This window comes from Microcaecilia unicolor, chromosome 7 (genome assembly GCF_901765095.1).
Source record: "Microcaecilia unicolor chromosome 7, aMicUni1.1, whole genome shotgun sequence".
Classification (NCBI taxonomy): domain Eukaryota; kingdom Metazoa; phylum Chordata; class Amphibia; order Gymnophiona; family Siphonopidae; genus Microcaecilia; species Microcaecilia unicolor.
This window is the reverse complement of record NC_044037.1, coordinates 71166250-71185271: the sequence shown is the minus strand read 5'-3', so window position 1 is coordinate 71185271 and position 19022 is coordinate 71166250. Positions and strand designations below refer to the sequence as shown.

The 19022-nt window shown below is 43.3% G+C and overlaps 1 protein-coding gene across 1 annotated transcript in view; it reads left to right on the top strand.

The window, feature by feature from the left end:
* Positions 1–225: 225 nt before the first annotated feature.
* PRRG3 (proline rich and Gla domain 3) overlaps positions 226–19022 on the top strand; it is a 60733-nt gene continuing 41936 nt past the window's right edge. Inside the window, exon 1 of the mRNA XM_030210394.1 lies at positions 226–324. The gene's annotated coding sequence lies outside the window, so the exon portion shown is untranslated. The remainder of the gene's footprint in view (positions 325–19022) is intronic.

Here is a 19022-nt window from a genome sequence, read left to right as displayed (position 1 = left end):
TAGAACATGCTTGCAACTTCGTGCTGCAAAACACTCCAACCCGCATCTTCTTGAAACTGGAGGGAGGCCGAACAGCGCAGCAGTTCTACTACAACTCCCAGAAGGCAAGCGGTCGACGAGCCAACTCCACCCGCAGGCGATGGCTTGCGCTTGCTGATTGGCTGCGACACCGTCTCTTCGTCTCTCCTACAACGCCCCTGCCTGGCTGGGTTACGCTGCGCCGAGGGGCTGCTGCGGCGGCGGCGGCAGCGGCTGGGGCCGCTGGCTCTGGTTGTGTATTTGGAGTGTGCGAGCACTATCGGCACAAGAATTCCCCATGATGAGGTAAGTATTCAGGGAGAGGCATGCAGCTGTCCTCATTCAGCCGCCGCCGGGTGACTAGGGTTCAATCCGTGCCAAGGCTGGTCGTTGCAGCGGGGAGGGCTGAGGTCCGGCTCTTTCGGCTTTTGTGGGCACCACGATTTTGTTGCTCCGGAGATATTCATCTGGCATCACCTTGGAGAATGAAGAAGGGCGACAGGTGGAGGGAAGGAGAGGTAGGAAGGGAGAACGAGGGGGTGGGGAGTGGAAAGAGAGTCCCGAGCTTCAGGTTATTCCTGCCAGAGTAGAGAGAGAGAGAGAAGTAGATGAGATTTGACACAATGAAAAGTAGCGTCGGAGATCTGGGTGGAAAAGGTGGGAATTAAAATGATGAAGGATGAGAGAAAGGTAAGAAGAGAATGATGAGTCGGGGAAGGTGGGTTTGTTTATATGCTAGGAAAGGGTATGGGGATGTTGAATGAATAGCCAGAGGGATCAAAGAGCTAATAGGAGGAGGGAGGGGGGGAGGTCGTACTAGAGTGGAATTACGTGGGTGAGCAACGAGGAGGATGGAGAAATAAGAATAAATGCAGAACTGAGTGGAAAACATGAGCGTATGTAAGTATTACATGTAGTGACGGACAGCAGTCAGTCTCAAAAGTGGAATTATAAGGCAGAGATGGGGAAGAGGGCAGTTATGGAAGTGTTAGAACAGGGGTTGTAGAGAATGCAGAGCCGATAATAAAAACACGCAGGGTTGTAAGTGGCAGAAATTAAAAAAAAAAAAAGAGAGAAAATTCTTGTATCGGCAGTGTGGGGGAGTAGAGGTGGGCGCATCCTCTACTCCCCCCACACTGCCGATACAATTACAGCATACATGAGTGGAATTAAACTTGTTGCTCTTAAAAGCATTTTCTAATTTTTTTTTTGTCCTGCTTGAGAGTTTGCCAGGGAAATGTTGATGCCACTGTTTCAGTGGGAAAGTGCGCATTGTTAGTGATATAGGCATTTTCTGAGGCATTTTGAGTAATTAAATGATTCACTGGAATTTTTCACGATGGAGGTGGGTATATTAATGGGATGGTTTTGTTGTTTAGGGGTTAAAAGTGGAGAAGGGGATATTTCTGTAGGAACATTTAGTTAAAATAAAAACTGGGAAGGATGAATTTGGCTGCCATTAGCTTGAGGTAGTCTCAAAACTCAACCTTTTTAGCCTGTACCTGCCCTAATAGTAAAGGCTGCATGAAGAAATGCTTTAAATAAATTGTAAAGGATTATGAATGATTCCTTACATTCCTGTTATGATACTGATGTCACATAAGAGAGATATTACCACATACTTAACTATGTTCAAGATCAGTTTAAACAATGGAAGTGGCTTTCTGTACCAAGGGGGGATACTGCAGAGTAGAACCAAATGCCTGAAGGCTATTTTTTCACCATGATTAAAAAGCAATTTGTTTGCCTGACTGACTGATTTTAGGGCTAATGCTTGTTTAGTTTTTACGACAATGGTTTGAATGCTTGTATTTAATTGGTACCAAAGTGGGTATAGATGTGATTGGTCAGATGTTATCCTATGATTAGTAAGGTAAATATATGGTTTGGAGATGTAGTTTATAAAATTCCGATTTGGCAGATGTGAGTTGTTGAATATAGTTCCTTGTCCAACAAAGTAAGTTTGTGGAATGCAATTCTGTGGGATGCAGTGAGTTGTGAAACATGGTCCTGTGGGAGGCAGTCACTTGTGGAATGTTAAACTGATCGGGAATATTATAACTCTGTGGGTGCTGTCACTCATAGAATGTGAGACTAAATGATTTGGGAATTGTGGGTGGGTGTGTTGTAGAAATTTGTGAAGGCAGTTTTGGAATGTGGACTGTGGGATTACATTTGTGGGAAAACATACGTTTCTGGATCTCAAGAATTGCAGAAACAGTACTGCTTTATTGTTGTTGAATTTCAACCTTACTGCAGGGCGACTTAGGACTGCAGCTTTTATGCTGCATTTTAATCATTCCAGCAACTGCTCTAGTTGCTTTCTTTAGGTCTTAGAGCTTACCCTTTACCTAGCTTGATACGAGAATATTGTGTGACACAATGTTGTCATATGATTCCTGACACACTTGTCACTTTTCATCACAGATGTCAAGGAATCCTGAGATTCCCGTCCCTCCCTCTCTCTCTCTCTCTCTCTCTCTGGGGGGGGGGGGGGGGGGGGGGAGGTGTTGTTTAACTGGCAGTTATCTGTGATTAAATTTTGAACAGGATGGGCAGATGCTTAAGGTGTTCACCAGACTCCTTCTTTTCCTCTGCCTCAGTGTGGCGTGTTTATGAAGTCTGTAAGACATATGCATTCCCATCTCTGTATCTTTCCTGCCCTCTCACGGTTGCCATAGCAACCTCCCATTGATGGTATATTTATAGAGGAGGAAAACACTAAGGGGCGGGAGTGAGATGAGTGGGTGGGTGTTTAGATGCGGGCTTTGTGTTTGGGTTTTCTGACTTTTTTGCTATGCTGAAAGCATAAATTAACTGGGTGATTTTTGGTTGTTTTAGGTACAACTTTTATTTTTCCCCCCATTCTGTTTATTGCCCAGCATCTTTTTGCTACTCATTTTGAACATCCAGCACTGACAGCCTTCTCCAGTGTTTTGAGCTTTCATTTGCATGCCACTGGAAGTTTCCCCTTAATTTAATTTTCCCTCACCTTCTCTAGCCTGGGTATTGCAGTAGTGAGAACCAACAAAAACAGAGCAGGAAGCCAAAGTACAAAAATAGAAGGCAACATAAAAAAAAGCACCGAGGGTCTCAAGGACTGGGATTTCAAGTGGAGGAGTGGCCTAGTGGTTAGAGTGGTGGACTTTGGTCCTGGGAAACTGGGTTCAATTCCCACTGCAGGCACAGGCAGCTCCTTGTGACTCTGGGCAGGTCACTTAACCCTCCATTGCCCCAGTTACAAATAAGTACCTGTATATAATATGTAAGCCGCATTGAGCCTGCCATGAGTGGGAAAGCACAGGGTACAAAATGTAATAAAAAAATTAATTATGAGACCTTACACGGACCGTGTTTCGGCATCTGCATCTGCGTCAGGGGTCTCTTAAAATAATACAGATATGTACAAAGCTCTATAGAGTAAGAGACATTACACACATTAAAATATATGTACAAAAATACATATGAAAAAAGTGATGAACTTTGTATAGAATAAACAAACATACAATGCAGAGTGCATAATGAATATAAACTAATGATAAATTGAGTGACCAGTGTTCAATAAACCTAAGAGTATACAGTGTATCACAAACACTCAGTTGCTTCATTTATCACTTATTTATGTTTGTGAAATACTGGTCTCAACTCCAATCTGTACAAAAACCAGATCTCACCATCCTGTATGATAGTCTATTAGGAGGTGTATTTTCAAAGCACTTAGACTTACAAAGTTACATGGAGGAGTATTTTCGATATGATGTCTATGTTGGCCTTTCGACATCTTGCACTAAACATCACAAATCCGCATAGGAAATAAACATTTTGCTGTTTCAGAAATGGCTTTATCTTTTTTTATCAAACATGGCCACATGCTAGATGTTTTTGTGCTCTGTGGGTTTAGCTTTTTGGTCCATTTTTGAAAAAGAAAATACCATCCAAGTGCAAAACGCACAAAAAAACAACAACAAAAAAAAACAGTTAAAAAATCAAAGAGACTGATTAAATCCTATTGCATAAAACCATTAGTTTATTAAGCATACCCTTTGAACAGTGAAAAGGGGTGTAAGCTGCTTCCATATCAAAACTTATTCCTACTGTGGCCCCCATGTAAAAAATGCAGCAACCAGGCTAGTCAACAATCAAAATAACAAATAACCTAAATTGATTTGAAGCATTCTGCTTTCTAAAGAGCCAAGAACAGAAGAGCATTTCTTAAATCAGGAATTAGAGAAAAGCCATTTCTTTAGAAATAGGCCGTTTCTTAAAAAGTAAAGATTAGCTTATCCCAAAATGTGTCACAGAATCACTACTCAAAAGGGTTACTAAAGTGCAGTGCTTTCAGACTGCGCCAAAACCAAAATAAACGTTCATGCGCAATCCCCCGGATTCTATATGGTGCACTTGTATACAGGCACCAAAATGGGTGCGGATTCTATAATTTTGGCTTAACAAGCTATGGAGCGCTGATAACCGCACTTAACAAGCAATAATTAGCACTAATTGGCACCAGTTAGAATTTAGGCACACAACTCACTAAGCGTTTTCTGTAATGATGTGCACTGAACTTCTAACACATGGAGGCAAAAAGGGGCATGGTTCTGGGCGTTTCATGGGCGTTCCAAAATTATGGCCCAGTGCGCCTAAATCTACACGCTGAGATTTACACCAGGTTTCCGTTGTCATAAATGGATGCGCACAGATATCGGCACTGAAATATCAACTAAACATATTCAATATTTAGCACCTAAATCTAGTTGCCGATTATAGAATACGCTTAGCACTGATTTGAGTGCGGATTTGTTTTTAGACGCCATATATAGAATCTCCTCAATGTGTATAAAAAACAAAGGCCTATATGGGCGGAGTCAGAACCCACCAATCAACATTATAAAAAAGTAAAAAATACTCTGAAAAAGAACAAATGCTTCTGACTACCAACATAACATTGCCTTTCAACTATATAAAATATATTTAAAAAAGCCCTTGGCTTGGTCCAGGAAAACTGTAAAATATGTGAAGTATGAGAACCCCAAAGTAGAAATGCTGATCACGAAGGTATGCAGTTTATTACATCAAAGAATGATGAGCAGTTAAAAAATTTTTTTTTCAAAGGATCTTCAGAAAGCCCTTGGCTAAAGAAAGACATATAGAGGCGTATTTTCAAAGCACTAAGGCTTATTTTTGAAAGAGAAGGGCACCCATCTTTCGACACAAATCAGGAGATGGGCGTCCTTCTCTCAGGGTCGGCATAATCGAAAGCCGATTTTGGGCATCCCCAACTGCTTCCCTTCGCAGGGATGACCAAAGTGCCCAGGGGCGTGTCGGAGGCGTAGCGAAGGCGGGACTGGGGCATGCCTAACAGATGGGCGTCCTCGAGCGATAATAAAAAAAAAAGGGTGTCCCTGAGGAACACTTGGGCGACTTTACTTGGTCCATTTTTTCTTATGACCAAGCCTCAAAAAGGTGCCCAAAATGACCAGATGACCTCCCCTGACTCCCCCAGTGGTCACTAACCCCCTCCCACCCTGAAAAAAACAGCTTAAAAAACTGAAATGTCTTACTCAGGTCCATCTCAGCAGTATGCAGGTCCCTGGGGGTGGAGGTATGTGTGTGTCAGCGGAGGCATAGCAAAGGCGAGGACGTCCTTCTTTCAAACATTTTGGACGTCCTGAACTGTCCCCCCTCCCCACAGGGACGGCCAAATTTCAAGGGAGTGGAGTGGAGGAGTGGCCTAGTGGTTAGAGCACTGGTCTTGCAATCCAGAGGTGGCCAGTTCAAATTCCACTGCTGCTACTTGTGATCCAAAATCTAAATAAATAAAGGGGATGTCAGAGGCATAGCAAAGGCATGGACGTCCTTCTCACAGAAACATCCACATTTTGGACGTCCTCAACTGCCGTCGCAGGGATGGAAGCATAGCGAAGGACGTCCTTCACCCATACTCTAAAAAAAAACAAAAAAAAACGTCCCAGACTAGCACTTGGACATTTTCACCTGGACTTGTATTTTTCTATGGTTGTAGACGGCAATTTATTTAAGGTTGTAGAAGGCTATTATACACGCTACTTGTCTGCATGTATAAAGCCGTCTTTGGCATGCGCAGAGCAGCCATGCATAATGCTCGGCTGCTCTGCACTGGCTTCCCCTCCTTAGGAAGGAAATCGTGTGCAAATGAGCTAACAACGAGCAGCTCATTTGCATGCGATTTCCTTCAGGCATGCCCGTTCCTTTCCGAATTGCTAAGGGATCGGTACGGGAAGGGCTTTTTCCGTTCAGTTAGTGCATCTGGCTGAAGGTAAGGGAGCTATGTACCTGGGAGCAATTTGTGAAGTCCACTGCAGTGCTCCCTAGGGTGCCCGGTTGGTGTCCTGGTATGTCATGGGGACCAGTGCACTACGAATGCTGGCTGCTCCCACGACCAAATGGCTTGGATTTGGTCGTTTCTGAGATGGGCATCCTCGCTTTCCATTATCACTTAAAATCAGAAACGTCCAAGTCCTGGCGACGACCATCTCTGCTGGGGACAACCATCTCTAAGGTCGACCTAAATTTGCTGATTTGGGCGTCCCCGACCGTATTATCGAAACGAAAGATGGACGCCCATCTTGTCTCGATAATACGGGTTGCTCCGCCCCTTGCTGGAGCCGTCTTGCGAGGACGTCCCCAGGAAAACTTGGGCGTCCCTTTCGATTATGCCCCTCCACGTGGCCCTTTTAGAGAGGCGTGCTGAAAAATGACCTGCGGTAGTGTAGATGTGTGTTTGGGCGCACGCAGAATCATTTTTCAGCACATGTGTGAAAAAATGCCTTTAAAAAATTTTTGATGAAAATTGCCGCATGTTCATTTTGGGTCTGAGACCTTACCGCCAACCATTGACCTGGCGGTAATGGTCTAAGCGCATAGAATGACGATTAAGCCATAAAATAAAAAAAGCATCTGTTTAACTGTTTCATTATCTGTATTATCAAACATATAAATGGCGAGTGTCGTACTCACTCGCAAATGCGCAGTACAGACCCTCTCTGCCCCGCCCCCGCGTCAATACGTGATGACAGGGGCGTAACAGAGAGGGTCTGTACTGCGCATTTGCGAGGGATGAAATCGCTGTCGCTAACGCTCCCCCCACCCGGAGTCGCCGCCGCCGCCACCCACCCTCCACCCGGCCGGGCCCTCGCTTCGCTATTGAAACAGCGAGGGAACGTAGCACACACCTCTGCTGAGCTGCTGTCCTTCCTTCTTCTTCCCTGCCTGTGTCCCGCCCTCGACGACGTTACATCACACGAGGGCGGGACACAGGCAGAGAAGAAGGAAGGCCGACGGCAGCAGAGCAGAGCTGTGTGCTGCGTTCCCTCGCTGTTTCAATAGCGGAGTGAGGGCCCGGCCGGGTAGCGGGGTGGCGGCGACTCGGGGGGGAGGGGCGAGCTCGGCGGTGGGGGGGCCTTGCAGCGGCGACGGGAAGGGGCTTTCAACCCCCCCCTTTCCTATACGAGCCCGTTTTTACAGGCTCAACGGCTAGTATCTATATATGAGCTTGAGAGGGTAATAATAAATGATAAACTACACTAGTGCTCTTCAATAATTAACGGTTTTAACAGTTACTACTTCAAACTTCTTCTATCATAGCAAAAAAGAGGAAAATTTGGAGGAAAAAGCCTCAATAAGATTCCTTTCTTTATGGCACTTCCTTCTTGATCAAGGAGCTATCTTTATCATCATCAAAAAACCCTTCAACCTCCTTTAAATTTTAATTTATACAAAATATCAACTTGAGTAGATTTCACAATAAACTTATCTGTGTATGCTGCTCGGTACTATCCAAACGCCACGGCCGACTATGGCCAAAGTTTTGAACCTTCTGCAGGGTCTGTGGCAGATCATTCTGTAGAATACAAAATAGTACTTCAGCAATTTAAACATAAAAAGCAGCAACTTTACAATATTGCGTCTTTATTTATGGACTGACGTCATTATCTGTATGCCACACAGTAGTGCTTTGTGTATAGGTACAATGAGAAAAGGAAGGGATTCTTAGTTGTAGCTCAAGACAAGTTACATTCAGGTACAGTGGATATTTTCCTGTGGTAATGAAGGGTTGACTGACTTGCTCATGATCACTTGGAGTCTCGGTGGGATTTGAACAAGACTGGTTTGCAGCCTGCTGCGCTAACCATTAGGCTACTTGTCAACTAAACAAGCCAACAGAGAAACAGAGAGAAGGTCACTTCTGGCAATGTAATCAGATTTTTGTTTCATCACCAAAGCTAGAAATGAGAAATGCGAAAGATATTGGAGAAGAATGATGACAGAGGGGTCCAGGGTCAGAGAGAGCAATAGGCAAAAGGAAGAGAAGATGAAGTATTGACAGTAGTGCTTATCATATCACTTCCTTTATCTGACCCTCAAACTGCCACTGATTACATGTGTATGTATAGGTGTGCTGTCTATGTTGACTACAGTCAAGTATAAGTTCTGAACCCTGAGCTGAATACAATTATTTCTTAACCTTTGTATTGCTCCATGGTGCGTCCGCACCTTGAGTATTGCGTTCAGTTCTGGTCACCGTATCTTGAAAAAAGATGTGGAGGTGCATAATCAAACAGGGCGCCCAAGTTTTCATAAGGGCGTCCCCGCAGGACGTCCCCGCGAAGGGGCGGGGAAACCTGTATTATCGAAACAAGATGGGCGGCCATCTTTCGTTTCGATAATATGGTCGGGGACGCCCAAATCTCAAAATTTAGGTCGACCTTAGAGATGGCCGTCCACGATTTTCGGCCATAATGTAAACCGAGGACGCCCATCTCAAAAACGACCAAATCCAAGTCCTTTGGTCGTGGGAGGGGCCAGAATTTGTAGTGTACTGGTCCCCCTGACATGCCAGGACACCAACCGGGCACCCTAGGGGGCACTGCAGTGGACTTCACAAATTGCTCCCAGGTGCATAGCTCCCTTACCTTGGGTGCTGAGCCCCGCAACCCCCCCCCCCCAAAAAAAAAACCCACTCCCCACAACTGTAAACCACTACCATAGCCCTAAGGGGTGAAGGGGGGCACCTACATGTGGGTGCAGTGGGTTTTGGAGGGCTCACATTTACCACCACAAGTGTAACAGGTGGGGGGGGGGGGGGATGGGGCCTGGGTCTGGGTCTGCTTGGCTGAAGTGCACTGCACCCACTAAAACTGCTCCAGGGACCTGCATACTGCTGTCATGGAGCTGGGTATGACATTTGAGGCTGGCAAAAAAAAAAATTTAAGTTTTTTTTTTTTAGGGTGGGAGGGGGTTGGTGACCACTGAGGGAGTAAGCGGAGGTCATCCCCGATTCTCTCCGGTGGTCATCTGGTCAGTTCGGGCACCTTTTTGAAGCTTGGTCGCAAGAAAAATGGACCAAGTAAAGTCAGCCAAGTGATCGTCAGGGACGCACTTCTTTTTTCCTTTATCGTCCGAGGATGCCCATTTCTTAATCACGCCCCAGTCCTGCCTTCGCTATGGTGCCGACACGCCCCCGTGAACTTTGGTCGTCCTCGCGACGGAAAGCAGTTGAGGACTCCCAAAATCGGCTTTAAATTATGCCGATTTGGGTGACCCTGAGAGAAGGACGCCCATCTCCCGATTTGTGTCGGAAGATGGGTGCCCTTCTCTTTTGAAAATAAGCCTGATAGCAGAATTAGAAGAGGTTCACAGAAGAGCGACTAAAATGATAAAGGGGATGGAACACCTCTCGTATGCGGAAAGGCTAAAGAGGTTAGGGCTCTTCAGCTTGGAAAAAGGACGAAAGAGGGGAGATAGGATTGAAGTCTACAAAATCCTGAGTGGTGTAGAATGAGTAGAAGTAAATCGATTTTTGTTTACTCGTTCCAAAAGTACAAAGACTAGGGGACACTCGAGGAAGTTACATGGAAATACTTTTAAAACAAATAGGAGGAAATATTTTTCACTCAATGAATAGTTAAGCTCTGGAACTTTTTGCCGGAGGTTGTAACAGCGGTTAGCATATCTGGGTTTAAGAAAGGTTTGGACAAATTCCCGGAGGAAAAATCCATAGTCTGCTATTGAGACAGACATGGGAAGCAACTGCTTGCCCTGGGATTTGTAGTATGGAGTGTTGCCACGATTTGGGTTTCTGCCAGGTACTTGTGACCTGGCTTGGCCACTGTTTGGAAAACAGGATACTGGGCTAGATGGACCATTGGTCTTTCTCAGTATGGCTATTCTTATGTTCTTATGTTTTGACTCAGATTGAAAGCTTATACAATATAAGGAGTTAAGCCATACTTTTTCATCCCATCGAAGGACTTGAAACCAATTGGATCCTAGTCAAATCAGGAAAATTAAACCTTCCATTAAAAAAAAAAAAGAGTTTGTATATGTACCTATAGGAGCGGGTCGTTACGGGAATCTTTCACTCCCTAAACCTCTTTATAGACCAGAAAGAGTGTTGTCTGTTATTCCTTTTAATCTTTTTAAAACAACTGTTAGCAAAGAATGCTTACAATGGATTCTGCTACATGCTCGAAATAAGATTCCTGTCTCAGTGGACCTTGATGGGCGTTATGATTTTGTTTGTATTACTGAGTCATGGCTAATTGTTGAGGATCTTGTTTTACTCAATGACCTTTGTCCACCCGTGCATTTAATTTTTTTCTAGCCCTCATCATGAAAAAAGAGGTGGTGGGGTTTTACTGTTTTGTAAAGATTCTTTTGTATTTTCCAGGCTTAATATATGCACTGTAGTGAGTATACAATTTGTGTAGCGTTTTTTTCCTCAGAATTTAAATATTTTATTAGGTTTTTGTTCTCCAGGGATTTTAGAGAAATTTTTCTTCCATAGTTATTTTAGGGCCCTGTTTACTAAACTGCACTGTAGGCTCGCTAGCGTTTTTAGCATGCACTAAAAATCAATGCATGCTAGCGCTAGAGACACCTGTATATTCCTATGGGTGTCTCTAGCATTAGCGCTCACTAAAAATGCTAGCACACCTTAGTAAACAGGGCCCCTAGGGGTATGTTTACTAAGGTGCATTAGTGTTTTTAACGTGCCTGTAAATTTAAGGCGCGTTCAACGTTAATGCACCTATACATTTCTATGGGCGTGCTAGCGTTTAACGTGCATAAACCATTTACGCGCGTTAATAACGCTAACGCACCCATAGCACTGCTTAGTAAACCTAGCCATTAATGTCTAAGATGTCTCCCTCAAAGTCAGTTATTTTAGAAGATTTTAAGTTGCATATTGATAAGCTTTTGTAGATTATTACTGATATTTTAGCTGTCATTGAATCCTTGGGTTGGAAGCAAATTATTTCTCAACTGACTCACGTTAAAGGGCAAATATCGGATTTAATTTTTGTAGATAAAAATCTTCCATATTCTTATATAAATGTTAGTCTATAAGCCAATACCATGGTCAGATCATTTGATAATTATATTTTTGCTGAAATAAAGAGTATTTTTGTGAAGTACATGTAAGTCATTTCTAGTATAACGTCGTTCTTCTGTCGAACTACCTGTTCTAGAAGCAGTGGTTGGCTTGAAGGTCTGAGTAATCTTGATATTGAGTCTGCAGCGGAGCTTTGGAATAATACACTGTTGAGTGCTCTGGATGAAATAACACCAAAGGAGCCTGTAGTTTGTAGACAACTAAGGGCCTCTTTTATCAAGCCAGTGCAGCAATGCCGATAAAGCCCATTCAGTTTGGGCTCTGTCAGCTTTGTGCGTGGGACCCACTAGTGTAGCTTAATAAAAGAGACCCTAAAGAAGCTCCTTGGTTTAATGATGAATTGAGGGATGTGAAACATATGTTACATAAAGCTGAGTGAGATTGGAGAAAATATCCTTGTTTACCTAACCAAGGGGCTTTTTTACAAAGGTGCTGGAGGGCTAACGCGTGGGTAGCTTGCGCCGAATCCCGTGGTGCATGGTTACCGCATGGGTAGCACCGGAGCCCTTACCACTAGGTCAGTGGGTGGCGGTTAGGGCTCAGGCCATAAATAGGTCCGCGATAGTTTTAATTTTGCCGCACACCCATTTCCCGGCCCATTAAAAAAAAGACTTTTTTCCAGACGCGATAAAGAAATGGTCCAGTGCGCATCCAAAACAAGCGCCTACACTACCGCAGGCCACCTTTTTACCACTTCTTTGTAAAAGGACTCCCTTGAGAATTATAACTTACAGAAACATTATAGCTGTTCACTTCTTTTAGCTAAAAGGGAGTTTTACGATAAAATAATTGAAGAGTCTTCATCTCAGTCTAAAGAACTGTTTACTACAGTTGCCAATTTAATAGCTCTCCTGAGAATTATGGAAGATGTTGATGATCAGATATCATGTCAAGCTATGGCTTCAGGATTTTTAGAAAAAGTTGTGAATATCAATTTGGAATTTGCTTCTGGTGATTGTCCTATTGAATTAGTGTCCCCTTGAGAAAGAAATGCGCTGGAATACTTTTTCTGAGTTAAGTTTAGATCAAATTAAGATTAACCTTCAGAGGATTAAGAATCCTTTTTGTATTTTTGATATCTGTCAGCCTTTAATTGTGAAAGGGATGAAAACAATTGCCCTCAAAATTATACAGTTAATTGCAAATAAATCACTAGTGAAAGGCGTTTTGCTCCTTACATTAAATAGGGCACCTGTGAGAGCATTATTAACAAATCCTACTTTTAGACATTAGCTCACCAAATAATTAACAGCCAATTTCTAATCTGCCTTTTTTAGCAAAAAGTATTGAAAAGAGTTTGCATGATCAGTTGATTGATTTTTTTTTTTTTAATTCTCAATTTGGTTTTCATGCAGAGCGTTGCGGGAATTCATGACGGATTTGATAAAAGATCCAGTTTTTTGTTAGTGTCCTTAGATATCTTGGCCACCATTGGCACCATTAATTGGGATTACTGAGACTGTGCTCTGATGATTGCTTCTTTTCTCTCCATGAGACAATTTTGTGTAGTTAAAGGGCAAGACTGTTCTGAAATGATGGCGAGCCCATCGGGAGTTCCACAAGGGTTGGCCCTTTCAGCCATGTTATTTAACATCTTTTTGAAGCCTTTACCTGTACTTCTGGGTACTTTGGAATTGGATTATAGAATTTATGCTGCTGATATCCTTGAATTTTTTTAATTACTACGTCACTGAATATGATCAACCAATGGACGAAGGTTAATCACCTAAAATTGAATATGAGTAAGACACAAATTATGGTTTTATCTAGTTATCCAGTTTTATCTTTTCCAAAGTCATGTTTGATTGATGGTGTGGAAATTCAGTTTGTGCAAAAGATTGGGTCTCTAGCTGCCCAATATTCAGCACTATTTAACTGGCCATTAGCGGGTCCTGGTCGTTTAAATAGCGCTTAACTGTTATCCGTGAATATTCAGTGGGAGATAGCTGATTATCTCTCACTGAATATTAACAGTCAGTACTTAGCAGATAACCAGCTACAGTACAGGATATAGCTGGCTATCCGCTAATATTTTGTGCAAAACGTCCAAAATTGGACTTAAGACGTCACATCAAAAACGCCCCTCCACGTAACTTTGTAAGTCTATGTGCTTTGAAAATGAGCCCCCTGGGCTGTCATCTTGCTGGAGTACGTGTGGTTACATTTGAGGACAGAGAGAATATTTATTAGGATTTATTTACTGCCTTTTTGAAGAAATTTACTCAAGGCAGTACACAGCAAGATAGTACGATAGATACTTTCTGTATGGTAGCCCTTCTGGCTCATTTTCGAAAGAGATGGACATCCATCTCCCAGGGATGTCCAAATCGGTATAATTGAAACCCGATTTTGGACGTCTCCAATTGTAATCCATCAGAAGGATGTCCAAATCTTAAGGGGGTGTGCCAGGGGTGTGTTCAAGGTGGGACTTGGGCATTCTTAAGACATGGACGTCTTTCAGCGATAATGGAACAAAACAAAGACATCCAAGACTAAAACTTTGAGTTTTGGGCTAGACCTGTTTTTATAAGAAATAGCTGCAGTGGGAACTGAACCCACTTCCCCAGGATCAAAGTCTGCTGCACTAACCATTAATCTACTTGTCTACTCCACACAAGAGGTGCCCCAAATGACCAGATGACCACTGGAGGGACTCGGGGGATCACCTCCCCTTCCTCCCCCAAATCACAAAACATTTTTCCAAACAGCAGTTTCAAAAGGAAAGGATAGACTTTTTTTGTAGACAGTTACCTTTCCTGTTCTGATTTTGGACATTTTACAAAAAAACGTCCAAATTCAGACTTAGATGTCGTATCCAAAAATGCCCCTTGTGCATTTGACTTGCCCATAGTCACAAGGACCAGCAGTGAGAATTGAACCCATGTTGCCAGGATCAAAGCCTGCTGCACTAACCATTAAGCCACTCCTCCTCTGTTTTGGACATCTTGCATTTGGACATCTTTGTGTTTGAAAATGGCCGAAAATCAAAGATGTTCAAATGCAAGGATGTCCAAATGCAAGGATGTCTATGGCATTTTCAAAAACAAAGATGGACGTCCATCTTTTTTCGAAAATGACCTTTTCCCCGCCTCTGAATTTGGACGTTTTACAAAGACGTCTAAATTCCAACATAGACGTTTCTTTCGAAAATGCCCCTCCTTATGTCTTTATTAGTGGGTAAAATAATACACAATATTGCTAATATTAATTTTCTTAGATCTTACTAGGAAAAGGGGTGGTCTAACTACTGGCTATAGTCAACACTATAGGGTAAACAAACGCTAAGCAAAGTGTGTGTGGTGTAAAAATCAAAGCATCGGCCTGCTAACTCTGTGGTCCTTTTACTAAGGTGCCCTAGCACAGTGTTTCCCAAGTCCAATCCTGGAGTACCCCTTGCCAGTCAGGTTTTTAGGATATTCATTGAAATTGCAGAACTGTTAAATGATAGTCTTCTGTATATTCGACTGAATGACACACACAGTAAATGTAGTCCCGCTTCTAGTCAGGAAAGAAGTTTACAGTGAGCAATGTCCCACTTCCAATAGTGGAGATGAAAAGTACAAAATGTCCTCTGTTACACCAACGCTGCTGTCAGTGAAAAACCGCCGAAACAGTTGCTAAGCGCTTCCACTTTTAATAATAAATAATGCATTGGAAAAAAATTTCTGTCTGTCTTCCAGAGGTTTTTGCTCTGTTCCCTAACCTTATATACTTAGGCAGCTTAACAAAACCTTGCTAGCCTGAGGAATGGGGACATTTCCTGTAGTGTGAAGGGCAGCCACAGTAACAACAGGTGTATTAATTCCTCTCCTGGGTCTGAGTAGCCCTACTCCATGACATGTCTAGGGCTTTTCAGGCCTAATGGACATGGAATCTGAACTTGGATTCCCTTCAAGAAGTGTTAGAACCATAGTCCCATGTGTTGTAATTGACCTTTTTGTGTGTACTTTAATGTTTGGACTTCATTATATTCATTTCACTAAGCTCATCTTAGAAATTAATAACAATATAACCTTACAAAACAACAGCAGATCCTTCTGGGAGAGAGTTAATAGTCATATTTACCACAACAAACTCATTAACAACAACAAAAAAATTGGTAAAGACCATTAAAACGGGACCACAGGATCAGGAAAACTTTCAAAATATTTATCATAAATGAAGGCAGCTATTTTGATGCAGTCATGCAAGAAAACGTATACTAGGGAAGTTCTGTATGATAGGGTATGCAATGGTGTCATCGTTTCTACATACTAGGGGCCCTGTTTACTAAGCCACACTGTAAGTGCGCTAGCGTTTTTAGCATGCGCTACTGCTACCACATCTTAGTAAACAGGGCCCTAGGGTACCGCCCTGCTACCCGTTATTTCCCCCACCTCCTCTTATCTCGATCGGGATTTTCTTTGATTACAATTTTGTGATTCCCCCCCCCAATAATAGTTTACTTTTATCTCCTTTTTTGTGGTTTTTGCCATAAAGAACATGCGTTTTGTATAACAGTTTGCAGCTAATCTAATGGAATGCTATTCTTAGTACAAATTCATACTGTAATGCAGTTACAATGTGAAAATATGTGCCCCTGAAATCTGCCGACATGGCGCTTCTTAAGGGAAAGTTTGGCATTTTGTGGCAGACTGAGTTGGCTGCGGGGGAGGAAATAGGAATTAATGGATCGGTGGGGACAGTGCTTGGCCGACCTTTGTTCGCGAAGGCGGGGGGGGGGGGGGGGAGTGTAATGCCACTTTCCCTGGGTATCTGCTGCTTAGACAGGGGGGGAGGGAGGGGGTGCGATTCTCTCCTCACCTCCAACGTTCTGTGGCTGGCTGATGCTGGCTTCCCTTCCCTCTCACTGATCTGCCCTCTGACGTCATCGCGAGGCCGGACCAATGGGAAGTGTGTTACGAACCCAGGCATCCAGACATAGAACATTGGAGGTGCAAATTATTATATTACTAGTAAAAAAGGCCTGTTTCTGTAGGCAAGGAAACGGGCCTTAGGCAGGCAATTCCCCCCCCCCTCCGTGCTACGGCCCCCTCGAACCCCCCCCCCCTTCTGCAAACCTGTCGTTCCCCCCCCCCCCCCCGTGCCAGCGAAAACTGCCGCCACCGCCGTTGTTGTGCTACCTGTGCTTACAGCTGAAGTGTTGTTCTTCCCTTCCCATAGGTTCTTCAATCATCTTGTCTGGAAGTTCCTCTGTGTGCGTCTGACGTCAGACGCACGGAGTTAAACTTTCTGAGAAGATGATTGAGGAACCCACCCGAAGGTAGTGCACAACAGCGGCAGGAGGGGGGTGCGGTTTTCGGCGTTCCGTGGGGGGGATCGACAGGTTCACGGGAGGGGGTGGGTTTCGAGGGGGCCGTAGCGCGGGGGGAGTAACAGCTGATTCCGAGGCAGGAGGAGGAGCGTGTTTCCCTACTCCTCCCCTTGCCTTGGAATCAGCTGTGTTGACGTCTGTGCGTGTCTACCTCACAGACCACTTGCAGCCAGGGAGCCACGGTCCCAAGCATAGAACGTTGGAGGTGAGAATTATTATATAGGATATATAGGATGTGCTACAAGTAAAGAAATTAAAATGCATGGTTCCTCTTACAATGCATTTCTTTTATTTTGTAAAAGACTTGATGAGCTGGTAGAAAGAACATTTTTATTGGAACATGTTGTGATAGTGCTCCCAGATAAAATCTGTTGCTGAACTGAAAAGGAGCTTTCTTATTGTCCACCAAACCAATCCAAATGCTTTGGTAATGTTTTTCTGCCAGCAGGTGGAGACTGAGAAAATTAATGAACTATGAGAATCCTGAGCAGCCTTTTGGCTAGTCAGTATTTCTCAGTATCCAGCAGGTGGTAGGTCAGCTAACCTATGCAGCCTTTTCAGTGGTCTGGTAAGACTTAATTTTTTTTTTTCTGTAGAAGAAAGAGTTAATCTCCTTAATCTCTCAGGGATTGTCAGCTCTTAAGGATCTCTTACTAGTATGGTATTAGAAAGTCTTCCAAGTTCCAATATATCAAGCAACATAATTACTGCCAAATGAGACGTGCCAGATGCTACTTTTAGAGTAAGATGCTCTATCTGGTAAAATCTCCGGTGAAGGACAAGTTTAAGTTTCCTAAGGTGGATGCAGCAGTTTCAGCAGTAACAAAGAAGACTACAGTTGTGCTGAATCATAAATCAATTGTTCATTGACTTGAGATGAACAAACAAATCCAAACCAATGTCATCAGAGATATTGCTCTTCCCTTAGCACAGAGCTAATGGATTAATATACTACGTCCAAGTCATACAATCTTTTAAACTTTAATGATGTACAATCCACTTCACAGTTTGTTCACAGCTCAACATAGTGCTGTGTTTCACTTGACAGCGTCATCAGGAGCTAGAAATCTTTCACCATAAAAATAAACATTTAAGGCAGGCAAAGCGGATTCATCATCAGGATCTCCTAATACACTTGATTTGTCCTTGCCATTTTTAGGGCTCAGACCTTAGAAGTCTGCCCGGCAATAATGGCCTTGTTCTAAAATTTCTGAAGTTGTTGTTAAAGCTCCACCCCAGCCCATCCATATCTATCCAGCCTCAATCAGGGCACAGACCATAGTATTCTGCCCAGCACTGGGATCTATTCCATTTAAACAGGATTCCTTTGTGTTTGTCCAGTGCATTTTTGAATAAGGTTCCACCATTTTTTGGATCCTTGGTAGTTAAATCCTGAAGTGTGAATGATCTTATAGATTATATTTTTGCAACTAGGCAAATGAAGAAGCAGGTATTTTCTCAAATTAGGTATTGCATTTCTGGTCGATAAAATTGTTAGGTCCAACGTATAATTAGGAGCCATTCCAAATAGAATTTTGTAAATTAGAGTGCAGGTTTTAAAAATTATTTGGGCTCTGATCGGGAGCCAGTGTAGCCTAAGAAATAAAGGGGTTACCCTTTTGTACTTTGGTACCCTGAAAATTAAACGGTTTGAGTGTTCTGCGCTGTCTGAAGCAGCTTAATCACTGAAGGCCCCTTTTTCCAACTGTGGCAAAAGGGGGCCTGCGCTGGTGTCGGTGTGTGTTTGTGATGTGCGCCGAGGCCCCCTTTTACCGCAGCAGGTAAAAGGGTAGGTCTTTCATTTTGGCAGGAAATGGCTGTGCGACAAGTAAAGCACTTTCTGTGCAGCCATTTCGGGGAGGAACCCTTACCGCCACCCATTGAGGTGGCAGTGAGGGCTCCCGTGCTAACTCGGTGGTAATGATTACTGCTGGGTACACACCGGCGCTACAAAAATAAATATATTTTTGTAGTGCCAGATATGATGGCGTGCCTGGGTGTCAACACAAAACATAGTAACATAGTAAATGACGGTAGATAAAGACCTGAACGGTACATCCAAGCTGCCCAACAAGATAAACTCATTGTATGTTAATTCTCTTGTTCTGAAGGTCTATTTGATTGTAATCCACCTAGAATCTTGTGGGAAATTGTGCGGAATATAGGAAATAGAATAGAATAGATAAAGCGGGCAAGAGCCTCTCCTGCCTGCTTAAATCACTTTGGATATCGGCTGGCATAGCTTCCTAATAATCC